The sequence below is a fragment of the Aquarana catesbeiana genome, linkage group LG04 (assembly GCF_042186555.1).
Source record: "Aquarana catesbeiana isolate 2022-GZ linkage group LG04, ASM4218655v1, whole genome shotgun sequence".
NCBI lineage: Eukaryota > Metazoa > Chordata > Amphibia > Anura > Ranidae > Aquarana > Aquarana catesbeiana.
The window spans coordinates 18,593,503-18,612,793 of record NC_133327.1 but is presented as its reverse complement, the minus strand read 5'-3'; the positions used below and the strand labels follow the sequence as shown (position 1 = coordinate 18,612,793).

The 19,291-nt window shown below is 45.1% G+C and overlaps 1 protein-coding gene across 1 annotated transcript in view; it reads right to left on the bottom strand.

The window, feature by feature from the left end:
* The window catches only part of SCARA5 (scavenger receptor class A member 5), a 430,857-nt gene that overhangs the window by 148,232 nt on the left and 263,334 nt on the right, over positions 1 to 19,291 (bottom strand). The window lies entirely within an intron of this gene.

The window sequence follows — 19,291 nt, the reverse complement described above, 5'->3', positions numbered from 1 at the left end:
GAAGACTTATCTGATTTACTTTCCCAGGCTGGCATGCTGAAGACCACAAATGCCTTACCCTCCAGATGTTTTGCTCACTTCTTGATTTGCTCTCCACTAACTGACAATAGGTCAGTCTACCCATATCAATATTTTAGTGTTTGATAGATACTGAAGAGTTAAACCTGGGGAATCTATTAGTGAGATCTCTGAGCTGGGGTTTTGGGTCTTCACACCTGCTATACCCATTCAGAGGGGTTCCTGCCATCCATGTGCTGAGTTACTGGGTCTGTACACTTGCTGAGCCCCAAATGTAAGGCTCCCACCATCCCTGTGCTGAGCCCCATATGTGAGATTCCCACCATGCTAGGTTCCTGTGCTTAGTTCCTGGGTCTGTACACCTACTGTGTCCATTATGAGGAGCTCCAACCATACCTACTATGAGTTCCTTCCTGGGTCTCTACTCCTGCTGTACCCCTTGTTCTGTCCTACATGTATGTATTTTTTTTTCTGTGCTGCATTGCATTGCATTAGGTTAATATTTTTTTGTAGTATGCTGACATCTAGTTGTTTACTTATGTGAATTTGTATCTCCATTTGCAGGAACCGGCTGGCAAATGGCATGGTGCAAAAGCACAGACGATTTCCCAACAACCGCGGTGCAAAAAGGGTGCAGGAACCTTTTTTCCTGCGTGAAACGCAGGCACAGCAGCCTATTCAAATTAATGGGCTGCTGTGCCCGAGCAAATGCGGCCCAAGACAATTCCTCTTCATCCAATGTGGGCCAGGAGGGTCAAAAGGTTGAGCACTGCTGATTTAGAATATTATTGTCACTATTACACTTCAAATGCGCCTTACACTTCAAATGTGAACATCCTATGTTCTGCATTTTTACAAATATAACTACGTTGGATTAAACTGTCTTTCCTTATTGGAGAGTTGAGCTGTCTGTGGAGGGCGCTTATTCAGCAGTTGACCATACTGGCCAGATGGACGGAGGTCTAAATGGGGAATGGAGAAAGTGACGCTTGAAACAGAACAGGTCGAGTAAACTCCAGAGAATTACTGTGCGTGAAAAGTTATAGAAATACCCAAACCATCCCTGTGCTGCCATGTGATTGGCTAACTAGATAACTGTATGAATAAACCAGTGTATGGGCACACCTAAAAACTCTCAGATTTAGTGATTTGCCAGCTTCTTAGTTGTTCAGTCATGGCAATGTATTTCACGGGAGGATGAAATCCTCTCGAACTGACTCATATTAGGTAATCCCATAAACATAGTCAGTTTATTTACTTGGTGTAGGCGGGAACGCTGAATTAGTGGAACAACCAGGCTGTAATTATAATGCCGCGATCTTGATTAAAAACAAGTGTTCAAGTTAAAACGTGTTACACAGAAAATCCCAACGCCATGCAGTGGGCCAAACAGCTCCATCAAACCTCACTTCATTACCATCTTTGACTTCATTCAGAAGACGTTCCTCAAGATCTCACCTTTCCGTCCATGTGCAGACCCAACCATAACTGGAGAATGTTCTTTTTTTATAAAGGTACCTAATAATTCTAACAGTGGAATATAGCAGAACTGCCAGGTTCACTCAAATCTCCGGCCTTCACAAAGAATCTACACAGGCATGTGATTGCATTGATTTCTTCTTGATTGAAGTTATTTTTTGATTTACATTGGACAGATTATTTGTTCTGGCTCCCCTTCAACCCCATCCTCTCATTTCCTTCATCTCATCCATTTAATGATCTTAATGAGCAACTTGCATTCCAGTTTGAAAGGCTGAAGCAGTGGAAACTGACAGCATAAGGAATTAAAGCTGAACTCCAGTCTTGCACAGTCTTCTGTACTGAAATGGCTTACTCTGTTTGCACTGCACACTGTGAGCCTCTCGCAATGTGCATTAGAAGTTGCAGCAAGTCAGATAAAGCCTGTTGCGTCATTACCTGGCCCTTTCCTCCTCAACCTAACTGCCCCTGCCCCCCCCCCCCCCTTCTTTCATTCATTGGATTTAATTTGTTTCAATCAAGGAGGCTCAGCATCACGTGTGGATAATACCTAGGGAGGGGCTATGCGGCTGCTGATTGGTCGACACCACCCATGTGACTAATTAGAATGCTCCAAAAGGTCCCTAATGACGAGGGATGTTTTGTACATTCAGCTGAGGGTTTTCTAAGCCCTGGACACCTGGCGCGGATATACCGTGGCTTAGAACCGGAGATTGCCGCAGTACAGTTCAGCAGGACCGGGGGGGAGGGGGGTCGAGGAGGGGGACCTCCTCTGTATAGGTGAACTTACCCTTTAAGAAACCCACTCCTCCAAAGTAACACTCACCCATTAAGGCATTTTGATATTTTCATAACTCCTCCCAAGAGCCAGCCCACTGCTTGCATCAGGATTGAGGGCCCTTGGAGGGAGTATTGTAAACCTCAGATCTGAAATATGAACAAAGCATATCTCTCTATAGTGTCTACTAGTCTCAATCCAGAGCATTAAATGTCATTTCTGTCTGTTGCTTTGTTCCTCTGCTATCAGCATGAGAATGAGAAAAACAGTGACAGGGGAGGGACCTCCAGCTGATTGACAGCCTCAGCTCTGTTCCTGTGTGCTGTGTGAAGGGGGGTGTGTCCCTTCCCTCCAATCAGCTCTCAGAGCTCTCCCTGAACTCTGCAGAGTATATCTTCAGCTCTCTGCTTTTTTCTGACAACTCACAAGCTGTAAAAATGTTGCACTTTGAATGACTGTAGAGAAGAGAAGAAGGCAGATAAACAGATACAACTTGCAGGAGGATTTGTTTAATCACTTGAGGCCAGTCATATGTAAGGGTTTACAGCCACTTTAAGATAGAGTGATGTATTCATGAAGCCATGTATAGCACCCTGTCCTCCCTTCTCACCAGCCATGGTCTGCCTGTATTACATAGCAAAGCACAGGTGATACTGTCACAGGGTCTTAAAGCGGTAGTAAACCGCCATGCTTTTTTTTTTTTTATCTGCAAGGTAAAGTTATAATGTGCTAGTATGCAGCGCATGTGAAACTTACCTTAAAACTAAGCCCTCACCACTGACAGGGCTTCTATCTTCACCTGGTCTACCTTCTGGGTTGGCGGGTTCCAGTCCTTTGATTGGACCAGCCGCGATGGCATCACTCCCGTGCCGCTATTCACGGCACAGGACTCTGAAGGAACGGCATGGGAATGCGCCGGTGGAGTCACCGGCCCATTCACAAGTAAAAATAAAATTGCTATCAGTCAAAGCAGCCGCCTCCATGCTAACTGTGCTGTTGCTGTATAGCCATAGAGGGAGGAGGGACTCCCTGTCCAACCTCACAGCTAGCCTTAGACAGCGCATGAGAAACTGGGAAAAAGTACTACATGCACTCTGTCCTCTGCAGATAAGAACACATTCATAAAGATCTTGTATAGCTCTTTAACTAGTTCAGCTATTTGGACCTATGCAGGGCTGGTGCAAGGATTTTTGACACCCTAGGCGAAACCAAATTTTGCCGCCCCCCCCCCCCCCACTCCACCCCTGACTCCACCCCCTTTGCCCTGCCCATGTATACCCCGCCTTTTTAATGAAGCGCCCATCAAATGCAGCCCACCAGCGCCCATCTAATGCAGCCTCACCAGCACCCATCAAATGCAGCCTCACCAGTGCCCATCAATGCATCCTCACCACCGCCCATCAAATGCAGCCTCAACAGAGCCCATCAAATGCAGCCTACCAGTGCCCATCAATGCAGCCTCACCACCGCCCATCAAATGCAGCCTCACCAGCACCCATCAAATGCAGCCTCACCAGTGCCCATCAATGCAGCCTCACCACCGCCCATCAATGCAGCCTCACCACCGCCCATCAAATGCAGCCTCAACAGAGCCCATCAAATGCAGCCTACCAGTGCCCATCAATGCAGCCTCACCAGCACCCATCAAATGCAACCTCACCAGTGCCCATCAATGCAGCCTCACCACCGCCCATCAAATGCAGCCTCAACAGAGCCCATCAAATGCAGCCTACCAGTGCCCATCAATGCAGCCTCACCACCGCCCATCAAATGCAGCCTCACCAGCACCCATCAAATGCAGCCTACCAGCGCCCATCAAATGCAGCCTCACCAGCACCCATCAAATGCAGCCTCACCAGTGCCCATCAATGCAGCCTCACCAGCGCCCATCAAATGCAGCCTCAACAGAGCCCATCAAATGCAGCCTCAACAGAGCCCATCAAATGCAGCCTACCAGTGCCCATCAATGCAGCCTCACCACCGCCCATCAAATGCAGCCTCACCAGCACCCATCAAATGCAGCCTACCAGCGCCCATCAAATGCAGCCTACCAGTGCCCATCAATGAATGTTTGCTTGCTTTCATTCATTTGAGAGTCGGAACACAGACACAGTCCTCTGCCGCCGCTGCGCCTCTGACACTATGTGCGAACGGACCGGTGGCTGCCTGCTGATTCTGAAACTTAGTTTCTTGCTGCAGAGAGAAGAGAGTAGGAACACCAGTGGCCCAGGCGCCCTAGGCAGCAATGTGCTCTAGGCAGCTGCCTAGTTTGCTTAGTGGTAGCACCGGCCCTGGACCTATTTAGTATGTCCAAAGAGTGAAAGGTTAAGCACAAGCTGAAAGCTTGTGCTTATCTTTTCACTTTTTGAACGTGCTACTTAGGTCCAAAGAGCAGCCATCAGCTTGTGTATGTTTTTCCAGCTCTTGGCTGCAAAGTAAAAGTTATCCAGCCACCCGATCACTTTTATGGTGTGTGTTGTGTGATCCCCCCACTGCCAGGACCCCTCAAATGGTTCCTGGGCTCTCCCTGAGATGATGATTTTGTCACTTCTGGTTTCTGTCATTTTGCGGTAATTCCCGGCTGATACAGCCAGATAAGCATCTAACCAGGCACAATCTATGTTTGGTTAGTTGCTTTGGAGGGCAGGGGGACACTGGGGACCCCCAGTGTCTCCATAAAGAGAACATGTCACCCGCCCAATGTTATCACATGGAGGTTTGTTAATCCCTTGTGACAACATTAAAGTTAAAATAAAGTTAAATAAATAAGTAAGTAAAAAAAAAGGCTTCTTGAATGGGAGTGCCACTTTGCAACTGCCTAGGGTTGGGCTCACAATTGTGGTTCTGCCCTATTCTCTTGAATTGGTTGCTTTAGGCAGCGGTACTTCTAGCTGAACTTGACAGGGGGGATCATTTTTGCTACGGCATATGTACAACCCTATCTGACTGCCTTTGCAGCCTAAGAAGGGGGCTCAACCACATAGTTACCCAGAACATCCAATCGGATGCTAGCTTTTCATTTTCTGCACAAAAAAAATGAAAGCTGCCATGGGATTGGTTGCTGACGTGATTACTCCTAACCCCCCCCCCCCCCCCCAGTTTGGTGCAGTTGTTTTGGTGAAGTGCTTTTGCTCCTGGTCATTCAGTACATTGCTAGGCTCGTACAGTGAATGATTTTTTTTTTTTCTCTATTAAGCACGCTTGGAAAATTCCATTTTCATGGAATTTGTACCAAATCAACTTCACAATAAATCTTTGTTTTCAGCCAGGTCACTTCCGCCCTTGTGGATTTGCACAATAGATAACCCATGTTTATTTTCATTTATATTCACGCCTAGAATCCGGAAGTCCAATATTACGGACTATGAAATACAGATGTACCACCTGCTGAACGAGGGTCCCCAGAGCTTCAGGCTGATGTTGTAAACATACGTTATACCAAGATTATCCTATCCATGGTAAATGCTGAACGCTCAACGCTATTCACAGTTTATGAATGCTACGGAAATTGATTCGCCCTTCTCCAATATAACAGAAAAGTTATACCTAGAAAAAAATCTTCTTATACAATGGAAAAGGCATCTTAGATAACTCTACTTGTATGCGGCATATACATAAAAAGACAATTCCAATATCTTATAGCCAAACCATATGAAGCTGGCTGCACTGAAACAAGGCTAACCCAGCTTTCAAAACACGCCTGCCCTTTACATTTACCAAATTAGCTAACTTGCAGCGTGGGTTTGCCATCAGATTTATTTGTAGGCAATGTATAGTGTTTTCAAGATATATATATATATATATATATATATATATATATATATATATATATATATATATATATATATATATACACTATATTACCAAAGTATTGGGACATCCCTCCAAATCATTGGATTCAGATGTTCCAATCACCTCCATGGCCACAGGTGTATAAAATCAAGCACCTAGGCATGCAGACTGCTTCTACACATATTTGTGAAAGAATGGGTCGCTCTCAGGAGCTCAGTGAATATAAGCGTGGTACCGTGATAGGTTGCCACCTGTGCAATAAGTCCATCCATGAAATTTCCTTGCTACTAAATATTTCACGGTCAACTATTAGTGGTATTATAACAAAGTGGAAGCAACTGGGAACAACAGCAACTCAGCCACTAAGTGGTAGGCTAGGTAAAATGACAGAGTGGGGTCAGTGTATGCTGAAGCTCACAGTGCGCAAAAGTCGCCAACTGTCTGCAGAGTCAATAGCTACAGACTTCCAAACTTTGTATCAGATTAGCACAACAGTGAGTAGAGTAGAATAGGTTTCCATGGCTGAGCAGCTGCATCCAAGACTTACATCACCAAGTGCAATGCAAAGCTTTAGATGCAGTGGTGTAAAGCTCACCGCCACTGGACTCTAGAGCAGTGGTCATCAACCCTGTCCTCAGGGCCCACTAACAGGCCAGGTTTTATGTATTACCTTGGGGAGATGCAGACTAGAATACTGCAATCACTGAGCAGCAAATGATATCACCTGTGATGTATTTCAGTTATCTTGCAAACCTGGCCCGTTAGTGGGAGACGTGTTGTCCAGAGTGACAAATCACGCTTCTCTGTCTGACAAACCGATGGACGTTCTGGGTTTGGCGGTTGCCAGGAGAACAGTCCTTGCCTGACTGCATTGTGTAAAGTGTGGTGGAGGGGGATTATGGTGTGGGGTTGTGTTTCAGGGGTTGGGCTTGGCCTCTTAGTTCCAGTGAAGGGAACTCTTAAGGCGTCAGCATACCAAGACATTTTGGACAATTTCATAGTCCCAACGTTGTGGGAACAGTTTGGGGATGGCCCCTTCCTATTCCAGCATGACTGCGCACCAGTGCACAAAGCAAGGTCCATAAAGGCATGGATGAGTGAGTTTGGGGGGGAGGAACTTGACTGGCCTGCACTGACCTCAACCCAATAGAACACCTTTGGGATAAGGTCAGGCAACATCAGTGCCTGACCTTACAAATAAGCTTCTGGAAGAATGGTCAAACATTCCCATAGACACACTCCTAAACCATGTGGACAGCCTTCTCAAAAGAGTTGAAGCTGTTATAGCTGCAAAGGGTTTGCCAACTCAATATTAAACCCTACGAATTAAGACTGGGATGCCATTAAAATTCATGTGCGTGTAAAGGCAGGCATCACAATACTTTTGGCAATATAGTGTGTGTATATATCTATATATAGAGGTAGCACCCTCCTAGGTAGGTGCTAGTGAGTGTATATTGTTTTTGGGTTTCTCTACTTGACAGAGAGACAGCCAGGCAAATTTATGTGCTGTCTGCTTAACAGAGGGCTGTGATGGACAGTGGGTGGAAACCCAGCAGGTGAGAGCATGGATGTATATACAGCCCTGGCCAATTAGAAGGGGATGTGCCCCAAGGAATGCTGGGTACCTGTATTTAAGTCAGAAGAGCACATGCGCTTGTCATCCAGTCTTCCTCTGAGAGAGGTCCAGGAGGCTGTTGCCTCTGCCAAGCTCAGGCTGCCATGCGGCCTCAGGTGGTTGACCTGTGGGCCTGAAACCTTGAAGCTACAACCCAGGGTTCCTTTGCAAGCTGACTGAGGGAGGATGTCCATGGATCTGGTCTGGTATCACTGGTATAGAGTGTCGCTTGGAAGTTGGAAGGAGGCTACCAGCTGTCCCTGGACATTTTGTGAGTACCGACCCCCTAAAGGGATCCCTGAGACTGTGTGTGTTGCTGAAATCCCCCTCTTGGTCCCAGAAGTCAGCATACTGGGTGTGTGATCTAAAGGGGACACTGGCTAGTGTCTTGAAGATACAAAGTCCATTGAGTTCCTTCTGCTACAAAGGGACTTATTTATCCCATACAGGCGCTGTATGGTTCTGCAGATTATCTGCTACACAGTTCTACAGAGAGGGTGGTCCTCACTTGTGCATAGCTAAATTGGAGTATCTTACGGATCCCTGATGCCCCGTACACACGGTCGGATTTTCCGATGGAAAATGTCCGATCGGAGTGTGTTGTCGGAAATTCCGACCGTGTGTGGGCTCCATCGGACATTTTCCATCAGATTTTCCGACACACAAAGTTGGAGAGCAGGAGATAAAATTTTCCGACAACAAAATCCGTTGTCGGAAATTCCGATCGTGTGTACACAAATCCGACGGACAAAGTGCCACGCATGCTCAGAATAAATAAAGAGATGAAAGCTATTGGTCACTGCCCCGTTTATAGTCCCGACGTACGTGTTTTACGCCACCGCGTTTAGAACGATCGGATTTTCCGACAACTTTGTGCGACCGTGTGTAGACAAAACAAGTTTGAGCCAACATCCGTCGGAAAAAATCTTAGGATTTTGTTGTCGGAATGTCCGAACAAAGTCCGACCGTGTGTACGCCCTATTACTCCTATCCAAGTTGTCCAAATAAAACATAAAAACACATCCCCTAGACTGGTCATTGGAGACCATGAACGGAAGAGTGTGTGCACCTGGCTGTGTGAAAATACTGTGTACCTAGCTGTGGATTAATCAGTGGGAGACCCAAGTACAAATATTCAGCAACCCCTATGGGGGCATTGCTATATCTAAAAACATATACAGTATGTGTGATAAATGGTAGTTTGGAGACCGGCCAATGTTTGAGTGCAGTGCTTTACGTGCATACATGTGTTTACGCGTCTATAAGCATGTTAAATTATTATATTACAACACTCCAATGCCCCATTGATGACCTTCTATTGGACGAAACACATCAGGTGAAGCTACAGCAGGGACGTCATCACACCTGCCGGGGTGCTGATTGTGTTATTTACGTGTTACATGCAATTTTATACATTGTCTTTTGTAAGCAGTTTTAACATTATTAAATGCTGGATTTACAAACTACTACGCTATGCAATCCTCCTTTGCCTTTATTTTATACTGAGTTTAGTATGTGGATTACTTTGGCCGCCTCGATGTCTTTCACCTGAGCCCTGGATCACATCATCCATCCATCCCAGGGGGATATCTCCTATAAGCACAGCCAGACCTCCATCCTTGAGGTCTTACCTGCTGGTAAGTGACCTGTCAGTGTGGGTGTGCACCCGGGTGTAGAGCGCGGCAAACTTACACTGGTTCACTGGAATCTGGCGACACGTGAATTTGCATAAGGACTTTTTGCACTGAGCACTTTTTCTGCGTACGAGAGATTTCCTTTGGACTTTTTCGCATTGTTTGCACATATTAATTGCTGTTTCAAGTTTCAACACCAATAAGCTTGTTTTATGTATTTAATTAAATTCTGATATTTTTATCTCTATATATTTGTTTACGTGTTTGCACTTTATTTGGATAGAGCAACACATTTTTGGTATATTACAACACTGGCAATTTTACGTGTGCCTCTATGCATGTTTACGTGTGTATATACGCGTATATTGCAATACCGGCAATGAAAAAAAATCTTACGCTTGTATACGTTTGCATTCCTATCCACTCCTTTCCGTGTGTTTATGCAAGGTCTTTATGAAACAATTTGTCAAGAAGATCCTGAGTATAAACATCAGTAGATGTTTACGTCCATGTGCAAGTGGCCTTAGCATAAGGCCTCTTGCACACAGGAGTAAAAAACGCTACGTTTTTTACTGATTTAAAATTAGATACATTGGTGTCTATGGAACAATGCACACAGCTGAGTAGAGATCAATAATAAAGAAATGAGTACAGAGGCGTAAAACAAAAATAGAAAATGTTACATTTGGGTGCAGCAATTTACGCGCATACGCATGTTTACACATCTATAAGTATGTTAAAGCGAGTGTAGATGAGTATAGTACAATACTGGCAGTGCAGAATAATTTTATTCATCTTACGCACCTTTACACGCCTATACTCAACATAACTCAGGTCTTTACACACATTTTTTTTTACTCAAGGACTTTCTGTCAACACGTAAACAGCAATACATTATGACGCCCATGTGCCAGGGGCCTAAAAGTGTGTTAACTGCTTCCTTACTCTACTTCCCTTACCCATCCAGCAGCACACTTTGCCCGTTTATTCTCAGCAGTGCTTTCTTTGCCCCTTAGGCTTCCACAGTGGCAGGTTGTGCGATGCCGCAGCCTATGTTGGTATCTCGTTCCTATACTCAGAAACACACACGCCCTCCGACCTCCTTCTGGGTAATAATCTAAAGTTTGGCATTGCTCCCTGTTTAACTTAATGAGGTGTCTGATGGTCTCTGGTGGCGCTCAGAGAAAGCAGCCAGAGAAAAAAAAGTCCCATGAAAAGTGTCTCCTGATATCCCGGCTTTCAGGAATACTGCACTAACGAGCAATTATGTGACCCAGTTCTACTCACCAGGGAATTGCATTCCTTTGTGCAGTAAAAATACAGAAATCTACCAAATATGGTTTTCTGATTACAGTCCCCTGCCAGCTACACGGACAGAGCTTTATAACGGCAGCCTGAATATGGGGAGCTGCCACTGCTGATTTGTTTTTAAAGGCGCAGGCTACAGAGCTTCCATCTACAGTAGACCTTGGCCTCTGACCTAAAACAAGCAGCCAACCTATGACATCTGAATGTTTGTTTCCATCCCATGTCATGATTACCTGCTCCTAGGTCCAGTGTGGGGTTTTCTCTTTTGTGTGTAGCTGCTGGCTTCTGTGGGTTTTTTTTTTGGCACCACAGTCAAATCAGATCCCAAGCACATCCTTAAATGGCTGGGTGATGTGTTAGTTGACATTTGAGCAACACATCACTGCACATAGACTGAGCCCCCCTGTGCCTCCAGAGTAGGCTTCTAAACACTCCAGCAACTCCTGTACTTTGGTGCCTCCTAAGACCCTTGCACCCTTGTGCTTCCCTTTACCGAGATCCTTGTTCCTCCAGTTATCACTGCACTCCTTAGCTTTCAGTGACCACTGTCTTCCTGTGTTTCCAGCAAACCCTGGGTCTTCAGTGGTTTCTGGGTCTCCAGTGGTCTTAACATCTGAAGTTGTCCCAGCGCTCCTGTGTCTTCCGTGACTCCATAGTCCCTAGGTGACCCCAGTGGTTCCAGTGACTCCAGCACCCAGTGACTCCTGTGTCTCCAGCAACCCCTGCATCACCAGTGACCCCCAGACTGCTTGTGTTTAGTGACTCCTGTGCCTCCAGTGACCCAGGAGCTCCTGTGTCTGCAGTGACTTCTGTTTTCTCAATGACCCCAACATTTTCAGTGTACCCAGACCCCTTAGGGGTTATTTACTAAAACTGGAGAGTGCAAAAATTGTTGCAACTCTGCATAGAAACCAATCAGCTCCCAGGTTTTATTTCCAAACCTTAATTGAACAAGCTGAGGTTAGAAGCTGATTGGCTACCATGGATAGCTGCGCCAGATTCTGGGTGAACAACTTTTAGTAAATCTACCCCCTTGTGTCTAGTGAAATCTGTGCCTCCAGTGACCCAAGCTCTACTGTGACTTCAGTGATTGCTGTGTCTCCAGTGACCTCAGAGTTACCAAAGGAAAAGAGAGGGTCAGAAGGGGGATGTGCCCCTGGCTCAGTGTTAATATTTGGAGGGGGGCATTCTGAGAGCTTCAGCCACTGTTCTCCAGTGTCTTACTGACAGGAGTGCAGCATCACTGCTGTCAAAAGGAGTAGGGGCCTTGATAGCTTCTGGGGGGGGGGATTATGCTCATTTCTCCCACCAGTGGTAGTCTACTGTGGGTGGAAGACAGCAGTGCGGGAACTCAACCATGACCCCCCTCCCCCAAACACACACCCTCCAAAATGCATCAAATAGTGGGTGTGGTCACATTTTACATCAAACCGTGGAAGGGTCTTAATGGGGCATTAAATACCAGGGGTGCATTATGTACAGATCGCACAGTTCATGGGGGAAGTGTTACACACAGATTGCAGAGTTCAGGGGTGCACGACACACAGAGTTCAGCCTTTTTCCACAGCTGCTTACCTCTGCACCCCCCATCCACATTTCACTTTCACCCCTCTTCAGCTCTGACCTCAGCTGGACTTCTGTGATTACAAGTGATAGTGGTGAGCAGAGGGCCTGAGCCAGAGGTGGTAGAACTGAGTTCCACCAAGTTTCAGCTGAAAAAAAACCCTGGTCATGTGACATATTACATGACCAGAGGTGGGAAAAGTGAGAAGCTTTCATTTCCAGCCAGTGCCATGTTAAGGACGTCTGAACTGAGTGAGGATACAGAAGGTGGGGGGAGAAATCAGCCCTAAACCTCCCTTCCTCCTCAAAACTCACCAAGAACCCCATAGCCTCAGACGTCCCTACCATTTTTTCCTTTGCCACTGTTAGACCCATATTTGTGCACCAATACTAAACTCTTCAGGTCACTTTGGTGTACCACAACCACTATAAGCACTATTTCAGCACATGCCACAAATATTACATACATATCAGCGTGGTGCAATATACTCACTGCTACTAACATTATCCCCTCCTTCAACCGGGATAAGGGAGGGGGGAGGTGTGCATCAGTTTGCCATATTCTCTCTGGCACTGGATTACTTTATCCTGACACTGGTCACCAGTGACACCAGCCTTCTTGTGTCTTCAATGACTCCTGTGTCTACAGTGACTACTGAGCCCTAAACCAAGCATCTTCAATGACTACTGTGCCCATGGCAAGTGAGCAATCTCCTGTGTTCACAATACAGCAGGGCACCAAAAAACAAAAAAAACAATGCCCTTTGATAAAGAAATAACAGATATAGGTGATTGAGGGTGCTATGGAAGATTAAAATAGATCTCAAGACTGATTAAGTGAAATTCAAATACTTTGGCAGGTAAACGCGCTCCAAACTATGAATTAAATCTGTGCCTAGAGTTCAGCTTTAACTTTAATTCATATTCTATAATTTAGAATTCATGGACATGAACATTGAGAAACCAAGAAAACCTCCAAGAAGAAAAATATATTTTCAGGAGCCCGTTTGGATGCTCAATATAACCTCCTCCTCAGTAGTCTGGATTCTATTATCTGTATCTAATCACAAAGAGGAAATCTTCACTCTCTTGAATTATGTTGGGTCGTTAAGGAAGATGGAGAGAACATGAATGTTTCTTTCCTCCAGTGTATTTAATTTCCATGTTTGAGAACATTCTGAATTCCGATGGGAGTTCTCTACATTCTAAAGACTTTTAGTGCCCAAATGTTTTTCTATATAATCCATGGGGGCGTACCCAGGGGTCCCGAGGAATGTCTATTTATGGAATGCAGAAGATAAGTTGAGATAGAAGCAAGTAACATCACTACAAAGTTCCACAGGTGTATTGGGTGCTCGCTCAAAGGAATGGGCTCACTGCATGCACTATATAACGGGAAAAAGGGGTGCACACAGGGTAAAAAACATTCCATTTATTCCGATCACTTATACATGCCATCAACTTCTCGTCTCAAGACCGATCCGCATTGATGCATTTCACCCATACAGGCTGAATGGTAGAGGTGAACTAATGATGTTCCTGGTGTGCAGCCCTTGTTTCCATTGTACAGCTGTTTCATGAGCATGGAAAGATACATGAGGCTCTGTTATGGTCAGACTCTGAAGACTCAGGAGGTCCTTGGTAAGGGTTTTTTTCACTCTCAAAACACTGGGTTCTTTCTCCCCCTTTCTCTTCTCACCAGTGGGTGAGAAAGGGGTGGGGATGCTTGTGTAATCATTGACCTAATATGAACACATGGTCAAAGGATATTTGTACCTATTATACCAAGAGTGGTGTGCTTACTCTTTATATTTATAATGAAGGCTAAGCCACTGGCAAATCAATGGGGCTATCAAGTCCAGTTCATCTAAGGTTAGGTTTTCTTTGTTGCAACCTGGCACCGGGTTGTGTCCCCCAGAATCTCCCCAACATGGGGTGGCTGGAACAGAAGAGCTATGATGTGGAGACTGTGCATGAGAGGAGGAGGCAAGTGAGTATGCCAAAGGCAGTCAATCATCAGGTACCGATTTTGTTCTTTAACCTGGTGTTTCCATAATTTTGTCCAAGCTTGACCTTTGTAACTATGCAAAACTTGCCAAACCTAAACGTCATCTTTACATTTTAGGGAAAAGTGTGAAAAAATGCCTGTGTGATAAAGGCTCTTCCCAATTGTAAATAATGGCAATAGATGATTGAGGATGCTATAGAAAATTAAAATAAATCTCAGGACTGGATGGACAGAAATACAAATCCTCTGATGTTTGAATATATGAATTAAATCTTTGTGTTTAGCCGTTTGCCCGGAGTTTAACGTTTGTTGACATTCCATCCATATTCTATAACTCAAAATTCATCTACATGAACACTGGACAGCTCAGTAAAACCTCCTCCACTCTGGTCTGGATTCTATTATCTGTATCTAATCATGAAAAGGAAATCTTCACTCTTTTGAATTATGTTGGGTCATTAGGGATTCGGGAAGATGGAGGGAATGTGAATGTTTGTTTCTTTCTCCTGGTGGATTTGATTTCCATGTTTTAGAACATTTTGAATTCCACCAGGAGTTCTCTGCTTCCCAAAGACTTTTAGTTCCCAAATGGTTCCTATATATAAACTAGGTGTGCCCAAGAGTTTGCAAGGAATCTGTGATTTATGTGATGTTGGAGATAGAGCTGAGGAAGAGGTAAATAATACCGCTCCAAAGCAACACAGGTGTATCTGGCACTTGTTCACGAGCATGGGCTTGCTCCATGTGCTGAATAATGGGAACAAGGGCCACACACTGGGTAAAAAAAAAAATTATGGTTATAAGTATACTGTATGTATATGAGCAGGGCTTTTTTTCAGGGGGAACTTGGTGGAACTCAGTTCCACCACCTCTGGCTCAGACCCTTTGGTGCCTGCTCACCACAATCACTTGTAAACACAGAAGTCTGGTTGCTATGTTTACAAGTGACAGCTCTGCACTCTGTATTTAATGCAATCCTGGTATTTAATGCCCCTTTAAGACCCTCCTACTGTTTTCGTGAAATTTGACTGAACACACCCACTATTTGATGTGATTTGAAGGGTGTGTGTGGGGGGAGGGGTTTTGGGGGGCCATGGTTAAGTTCCAGCACCTATTGTTTGAGAAAAAAAGCCCTGTATATGAGTATATGTATATTTACTGTATATGTATGAGTGTATATGCTGCCAAAGTCTCACCTAAAAAACAGCCCCAAGTTGACATGTTTCACCCTTATGGGCTTATTTGAAGAAGTGAACCAGTAACATCATCATTATGCGTCCCTTATTTGTATTATATAGCTGAAGATGGAGAGTCTCATACCACACCTCAGCATGGACAGATACTTGAAGCTCTGTTATGGTCAGACTCTGACTGTTTGAGAAGTCCTTGAGAGAGGGGTTCTTTCACTCCAGAAATGTTGGGTTCTTCTTCCTCCTTCCTCTGCTTCTTACTAACTTCTTCTATGAATTCACAAACAGAGATGAGTTGGGTATGGATCCAGACTTAGTCTGGACCAAGTTCACCTGAACCCATGGCAAGCTGTCACATTATTGCATCCCCATCAGCCCAATGAGTTGCAGGCATGAGATTTCCTACCCTGCAACTGACTGAACAAAGGGGTGGAGATGCTTGTGATATTTTTGACCTAATATGGTCACATGGCTATGGGATGACCTGAGTTCGGATCCAAACTTGGTGCAAATCTAGTTCATTTTACCCAATGGGAAGCCGTCAAATCATTGCATCCCCAGGGCCCAATGAGTAAGAGGTAAATAATACCACTCCAAAGTACCACAGGTGTATCGGGCACCCATCCATCAGCACAGGATTGCTCCATGATCTGTATAATGGGAAACAGGGCCACACAATGGGTAAAAAACAGACTTTATAATGATTATATACGAGTATATGTACTGTGTTAATTTATATCATATGTATACCATAGCATCACCGGGGTCCAAATGAGCTGCAGGTGGGATATTCCCCACCCCACAGCTACATGTAAAAAAGGGGTGGGGAGTCTTGTGACATCATTGACCTGAGTACAAATTGGGTGCAAATCAGCCAAACCAAGTTCGCCTAACCCAATAGGAAGCTGTCAAATCATTGCATCCCCAGGGGCCCAATGAGGATGAGGTAAATATTACCACTACAAAGAACCACAGGTGTAACGGGCACTTGTCCACCAGCATTGGCTTGATCCATGCTCTGTATAATAAGAAAAGGGGCAAAAAACAGACTTTATGCTGATTATGTACGAGTATAGGTATGTAAGTTTATAAATGTAATCATTGCATCCCCAGGGGCCCAATGAGCTGCAGGTGGTAGATTCCCTGCCCCACAGCTGCATGTAATAAAGGGGTTATGCTCATGACATCATTGACCTATTATGACCACGTGGCTATGGAATAAGCTGGGTTTGGATCCAAACTCGTTCTGGACCAAATTCTCCTGCACCCATGGGTAGCTTTCACATGATTGCATCAACAGGGGCCCAATGAGCTGCTGGCAGGAAACTCCGTGGCCCACAGGTATATTTAACAAAGTGGTGGAGATGCTTGTGACATCATTGATCTAATATGGTCACATGGTCATGGGATGGGCTGAGGGCTCTTGAGAGGAGTACTGAGAAAAGATGCTGTGATGTTTCCAGGAAGCCACGTGCGGAACCCTGCCAGCCTTCCCACTAGCCTTGATCTGCCTCCATGCATAGAGAAGCACAGAGTCCCATTGAGGACATCACTGCAACTTAAATAAGGTATGTAATAGAAATGGAAAGGTTTTATTTTGAAATTTAAATTAATGAGGGGGGGGGGGGGTAAAGGATCGACCAGGGAAGACAAAATATAAGCCGATTAAACTTCAGCTTTTTGGCTGAATTTTGACTTTTATCATTTGTTAACAAGCGGTCCTACAAAGTTCAATTACTTTGCTCTCTTTGGCCGGCTGTCCTCAGAGCTCTGTCCTGAGATTACCCGATCGTGTTACTTTAGGTGCCATAATTCAATCTTCTCTACACATAACGAAAAATATTTTCCTTGAAAAACGTGAAAGGCAAGACGATCCTCGCCATTTATTATACGCACAGACGGCTCGAAGCGTAAATACAGCCAGTTTATTTTTATCCCTCTATAATCCTTCCATTGTACATGGATAGTTTTTGGCAGGAGAGTAAGTGACTCTTTGTTCCGAGGTGCAAGGTGAGCGGCGAGAGCCAAAGGCGGGGAGGATCAGACGCTCGCCGTGTTTATTTTTGCTCTCAGGTATCACTCTCCATACTGGGCTTTCCCCCCTCGCCTGCCCCTTGGCATTGCCCGCGCAGCACATTGTTTCACATTAATTCACTTTGCAGAAGTCCAGAAAACACGGTTTTCAAATCACCTCCGATAATTGCAGATTCGGGAAGGCCTGGACTAAAGGGAATCTGTTACAGGAGACTACCAGGAAAGGAACCAAAGATAAGAGAGGAACCTGCTGTTATAGCATGGCAAAATGTTACAATAACAGGCTGGATGAAACTGAATTTTATAATAGCACAAAGTCTCCTTTGTTCTTCTGTGGGGCTTACAACCATTGAATATTTAAAGTGGACCTTTCAGTAACTTTAACGTAGCCATTCTCCTAGTGAACCTGCATATGCGAATTGGGCAATAGGGAATGTTCTTTAGGCTATTTTCTCTTTGGAACGAATGCTCTTTTATTATGGGCAGTAGTAAAATGCTGAACTTTGACCACTAGATGGGGCTGAGCAGCATAGTAAATATATAACTTTTTGTAACAATACTAGAGAACCAGTGATTATATTTATTTGATAATTCCCTCTAGCGTACTCTAGAACTATTACATTAGCTCTCGTTACAAAGTCGTATATTTCCTATGCTCTTCAGCAGGCCCAGATATTGGGGGGGGGGGGGGTCTGGGGAGGGCTGTGCAATCCCCTCCCCTAAAATTTTAGTTGCGCTAACCCCCATGTCTCCTAGACTGACCATCACTAAAGCCATAACCCAATCCCTGATCCCCAGTGCAGGTACCCCCATCCCTCTGCTATCCTTTGCAGTGGTTGGTTACTAGGACCACTATTGTCCTAATAAGCAATGACATTACATGTGTGCCCTGCCTCCAGAATTCAAAGGAGGCCTGTGGATACTTAACATTTTAATGGTACAAGGCCTTATTTGTTCTGCTATGGGGCGTAAAAGCAGACAGAACATTGAAACTGGACCTTTTAGTTTCTTTAAGGCTAGGTTCATACTAGTGCAAATTGGATGCAGCTTTCCCTGGATCCAATTCGTATGACAGGAGAGTGTGCCCGGCTCTCAATGGAGCAAGTTCACACATCTCTGTGGCGGCTGCGGAGCGAACTGCATGGGGGTCATTTGCGTCTTTGGCTCCATTTCAGGTCCGAATGCAGTCAACAATTGGGGCCTGATTCATCCCTGAAACAGAGAAGAGGGATGCACCGGACCCCTGCTGTCAGCCGCATCCGTCTGCAGTGTGAACCCTGCCTAAGGAGTCTATAAAAAAATGTACATAGCCATTTGTCCAGCGAACCTGCATACACATTCATTCTAGATGAATTGGACAAAAACAAATGTTCTTTCTATTTTCTCCCCAGCTAATTCTTCCCACATAGACTTGTATGGCAGAAGATAAGAAGGGGGTGTATCTGACCAGGTCTGTTACTGAGTGCTGATTGCTAAGTGTGCTTAGTCTAACTCTGGTTCCTATTGGGTTTCAAAGTCATATTTAGACACCCTTCAAAACTGCTTATAGGCAGGTAGTGGTTAACATTGTCCCAGCCAGGAAGTTGAGAGTTAATTGTATTTTGTGGGTATTTCTGGGCCCGACCCCCGGTTCTCTATGAATTAGAAGGGACGGAGGTCCAGACCCTAGTGGGGGGGGGGTCAGGGATTTTGTGTTGCTGTTCTGCTGGTTCGGTTCCAGACAGTTCAGTCTGGATTCCAAGTGATATGCTGAAGTCAGAGTTCCCACTGCCTAGGAGGATTGCTGGGGCTTGCAGTCCCTCCTGAAGACACCAATTATGGACTCTTTCCTGAAAAGGTATGCTGGAGCAGCCACAAACCTAAGTTCGG